Raw genomic sequence first — 5,587 nt, forward strand, 5'->3', positions numbered from 1 at the left:
CCATTTGCTGGCACCTAGCACATTTCTATTTGTACTATGTTGCATCCTTATGTAATGTGGGCCAATAGTATCTTGTATTGAGTATTTTCAGTGTTGTTCTTTTTGCAGAAAAATGGCTTCCACATGGCTCATCATGACATGCATGCAGGATGTCATATGTTTCATCTTCTCTGACACATCTTCTCATGACTTGGTTAGGTTCAGTGTAAAGTGGACAATCAACAATCCATGATAAGTTAAAACTTTTTTCAACTAGCAACCTTCTTTCCTTAGGAGAGAAATAAATTGGCATCTTAGCAGTAGCTAAATAGTTGGCAATATCAGCATACCAAGGAGTGTGAGCTTGGATGAGAAATAAATGTTCATCTGGAAAAGCATCATCTATCACTATAGAATCTTCTTGTAATTGAAGTCTTGAAAGATAATCTACAACCACATTAGACTTCCTTGGTTTATCAACAACTATGATATCAAATTCCTGCATCAACAATAAGATATATGATTGCAGTATGATCTGTATCCACAAATATGGGATATCCCATGATATAATGCCTAAATTTGTTAAGTGCATATATAACAGCTAGCATTTCCTTTTCAGTGACTGTGTAATTCAACTTAGGTCCCTATAAGTTCTTGCTAATATAATATATTGCATTTTCCATTTTGTCAATTTTCTATCCTAACATTGCTCGTATTGCATAATCAAATGCACCTGTATGGATTTGGAATGGTAGAGACCAATTTGGGCCTTTAAGAACTAGCGCTTGAGTCAAAGCATGCTTAAGCTTTAAGACAGCTTTATTGCATATTGGGGTCCATTTAAACTCCATATCTTTGGTAAGCAGTGAATATAAGGGACTTGTAATTTTACTGAAATCTTTGATAAACCGTTTGTAGTATCCAGCATGACCAAGAAAATTTCTTACATCTTTTTGCTTCATAGGGTCATTGATATGCTGAATGACCTCAATTTTTGCTAGATCCACCTAGATGCCTTCTACAGAGATATGATGACCAAGGACATTCCTTCTTGCATCATGATGAAACATTTCTCACTATTTAATGACAATTTGTGGTCTTCACATCACTGCAATTTTTTTTTTAGATTACCCAATGCTTGCTCAAATTCAGAACCATAAGTTATAAATTCATCCATATAGATTTCCATAATGTCTTGAGAAATATCAAAAAAGATAGTGATCACTACTCTTTGGAAAGTGGCTGGAGCATTACACAACCCAAAAGGAAGAACAAAATATGCATACGTGCCCCATGGACAAGTAAAAGTTGTCTTCTCTTGATCCTTCGAGGCTATCTAGATCTAATTGTAACCACTAAATCCATCAAGGAATGAAAAGTATCTTTTACCAGCCAAGGAATCCAATACTTGATCCACAAATGGTAATGGAAAATGATCTTTTCTTGTTGCTAAGTTCAGAGCTCTATAATCAACACATACCCTCCATTTTCCTCCTTTCTTAGGGACTATGACCAGAGGTGTTACCCATTGGCTATCAGAGATAGGATAGATAAACCCAACTTTAAACAACTTCTACAACTCTTCTTTAACTATCTCTTTTTAAGGCAATATTGATTCTTCTTTGAGGCTTTCTGAGTGGGCAACACTCTTCCTTTATATAAATACAGTGGGTGCAAATTGCTGGATCTATCCCATGTATATCCTTGTAATCCCATGCAAAAGCATTTTTATGAAATTTTAGCAAGCCCACAAGGGCCTCTTTTTGAGTATCTGATAGATCTCTATTGATATTCAAACATTTATTCAACTCCACTTCTATCTTAATAGTAAGATCAATCTGGTTCATATCAAAAAAATGAGAAGAAGATATTTCCTATGGCAACAGAGTATGCAATATATCAGTAGCTGTAGGAAAGTCCAAACTTGCAATATTCGGAACCAATTCTAGCAATTCTTGCTCTTCTATTAATTCATTTATTAGGATTTTATAAATAATTGATTCCTCATCATGTAATTGCATGAATGGCCCTCGATTAATCATCATAAGGTGATTAATAGAGTCAACTCCCTTAGATTCTTCTCCCAAAATAGGCCAAATGGCTTGTTGTTGTTCAAGCTAGGGTTGTGCTAGAGAATACAAGGCTAATGTTTTTGTAGAACTCCCATCTCAAATAGTCATATTCCCTAATCTAGAGTTAATATATGCATCAGCTATGGCAAGCCAAGGTCTACCCAAAATCACCTGATATCCTGCCAATGTTGCTTTTGGAGATAAAATCATAAAGTCTCCAGGGTATTCCCAGGAATCCAAAATAACTACTACATCCTCAATGATACGATCAGGTCTCACTGTAGAGCTATCAACAAGTTGTAGAACTGTGGGTGTAAGCCTTAAACTATTCACCTCAAGCTATTTCATTACTTCCCTTGTCATCACATTAATGGCTACCCCTAAATCAATCATAACATTTTTTATTTGACTGCCATTAATGACTATACTCACAACAGGACTACCTGGATCCGAATATTTTTGAATGACAATATTTCCTAACATAATATATGCCAGATGACCCATAACATGCACTGTTTGTGGATCCTTTTTCTTCCTGCCAGGTTTTTTCAGACATGCTTCTCTCAGTGCCTTACCATATATGGGAACATCTTTTATTGCTTGCAACAATGGAATTTTAACACAAATATGCTTCAGTTGATCTATAATATCAAAGGTTTGTTGTTGTTCTATGGTAACTTCCTTTTCTTGCAATCTATGGGGAAATGGTGGCAATATTTGGTTCTGAGGTATTGTATCTATTAGATTAGAGATTTCTTGCTCCTCTTGTACCTTAGTGATAATTGGATGAGAGGGATTAGGCAGAGTTTGTTGGGAAATGCACACTCCAATGAGACATTGTAGGTGATTGAATATATTGTCATTGATGGCAACCTTACAATCATGTGGCACCGACACCGACAGACTCTACACTGACATACAGTTCACCAGCACCCAAAATATTGATTACTGGCACCTTGGCCGACAACAATTTTATATAAATGTATTTTGTAATTAATTGTAAAAATCTTTTGTAATCTGACATGGCGGATTGTAATATGACTCATATATGTATGAGATCATTGTAGATCATTTAGAATATGTTATAATGTGAAGTATGAAAAGAAGATAGTAGACCTAATATGTGAATTATTGGATAAGGGTTTATATATATTGTAGAGCTTAAACCAGTACTGAATCTAGCATAGCAGTTGCTGATCTGAAGTAGTACAAGACATTAGATTTGTATAATCCATTTTTGTAAGTCAGTGTGACCTCTTTTGTAATTGAGCAGTGAGCTCTAGGAACTTTACCTTCTTGCATGTGTAGGCCCCTATTGTAAGCAGTAATATTCTCTTATTGGCTAGTAAGTGAATATTGTGGGTCACAAATCCCACCGAGGTTTTTTCCACACCGGGTTTCCTCGTTAAAATATTGTGTTATGGTGTGCTTTTCATGTTGTGGTTGTTATTCTTATTTTTTGCATTATTTCTGGTTTACTGGTACATAGTTTTAATATGCTTTTCATGTTATAATTTAAGCAAATTATTATATGAGTCAGATACTAATTCACCCCCCTCTCTTAGTATCTTTGGGAGTCATAACATTTGGTATCAGAGCCTAGTCCTCTATTTTCAAAAGCCTAATAGCTTGAGGAAGATCTTGACATTGATAGAGATGGAAAATTTGACAAAGCAATTGGAAACAACTCTTTCAGACTATGATGCAGAAAAAGTAAAGAATATCAAACTTGAGGATGATCTGAAGGCTACTCAGGATATTATTCGAGGACTTCAAGAAAATTTGACCATAGAAAGAAATAAAAGAAGAGAACTTTGTGAGAAGATGCACAATGAGGAAGATGAAAGGGAAACTCTTAATGATCAGGTGAACCAACTGAGACAAGATAATTATATAATGAAGAATGAGATGCAAGATATTACTATGAGATTTTCTAAAGAAATTGAAGATAGAAAGAAGAATGAAGATGATTTGACTAGAAGACTAAATGATGTTGGAAATGTAAACACAAGACTCAGTCATGAAAATGATATGTTGAAGACAGACTTGATCCATACACATAATGACAGAACGGAACTCATGGGACAAAAAGGAATCTTGGAGAATGAACTAATTGTTGCAAATCAACACAAGGAGAAATTCAAGAAAAGTTTAGAAGAACTTGTTGACATGCTGAAGAATCAGAAACCAAATGGTGATACAAATGGCCTTGGCTTTGAAGCTAGTGAAAGCTCCGGTACTGCAAACAATCATGATCACAGCAAACCGGTAAGACAACCTAATGCTTACAAATTTAATGGGAAATGCTTTAACTATAATAAGTATGGTCATAGAGCAAATCAGTGTAGATCTAGAAATTATCAAAACACTAATACACCCACCGGTCAATGTTCTAAATGCAACAAAGTTGGTCATAACTTAGAAAATTACAGAATGAATGTAAGATGTTATGTTTGTGGAAGATTTGGACACCTATATAATCAATGCAGAACACATACTAGCATAGGATATGTGAAAGCTATTCAAAAAAAATAATGTGACTTGTTATGCTTGTAACAAAATTGGACATATTGCAAAATTTTGTAAAAGCAAGTCCCCACCGACAAATAACAAAGCTCCTAGTTTGAAAGGTAAAGAAAAGGTTGAAGAGGTAAAGCAAGAATTCTCAAAACAATGGATCCAAAAGTTAGATCAAAATGTTGATAGGAATACTCCTCCACTAGTAGAATAGAGTAACACTCCACTAGCAAGAGACTCTACATCTAACTGAAGAAAATTCCTTTGGGGGTTTAGCAAAAAACTGAAAAATATGCTATTATACCCTTGGTTGATGGTGAGAAGTTGAATTACTTCTTTATCGGAAGATGAGTTAAGTTGTGACTTAACCGAAAATCATTAAATGTGGTAGTTGGAGAAAAGAACATTATAAAGTGAGTGTTTTGGCTCTTTCTTATTCACCGAGCATTCAAATCTTTGAGAGTGCAAAAATTCCTGAGCGGAGGCATTCTTAGCAAAGAAGAGAAGTTGTTCATCCAAGCACTCATCCCTAAGGAAAATTGAGGTATTTATAAACATGGCATCCTCCTCTGTTCCTGAATTTATAGCAAACCCTACTCTAATTAAGGTTATCAAGCACCCTAGACCCGTATTCAAGCTTGTTTCCGAAATAGCTAAGAAAGATGATAACATAGGTGCATTCTCTCAAATTCCTAAAGGAGTAGTATATGTTGAAGATCCTAGAATATACAGACACTATCATATAGAGGAATTAAGAGATGATGAAATTAAGAAAATGTATAGGACTATGATTTGTGATAAAAATGGAAATGTCAAGTCGGAACACAAGGTAGTAGAAACCCTAGGTTTTTTGGATATTCTTAGCATTCCTGATTTTCCTGAAGATGTGACAAGAATAGTCCTAAGAAGAGTCCATGGTAAATTCTTCTGGTTGGATTCAATTCATAAAATCACAAAAGAAGTCATCAAAGCAGTAACAGGGTTACCTTCCACTGGTAGCAGACCTGACAGAACAAAAA

The sequence above is a fragment of the Cryptomeria japonica genome, chromosome 6, assembly GCF_030272615.1.
Source record: "Cryptomeria japonica chromosome 6, Sugi_1.0, whole genome shotgun sequence".
Lineage (NCBI taxonomy): Eukaryota > Viridiplantae > Streptophyta > Pinopsida > Cupressales > Cupressaceae > Cryptomeria > Cryptomeria japonica.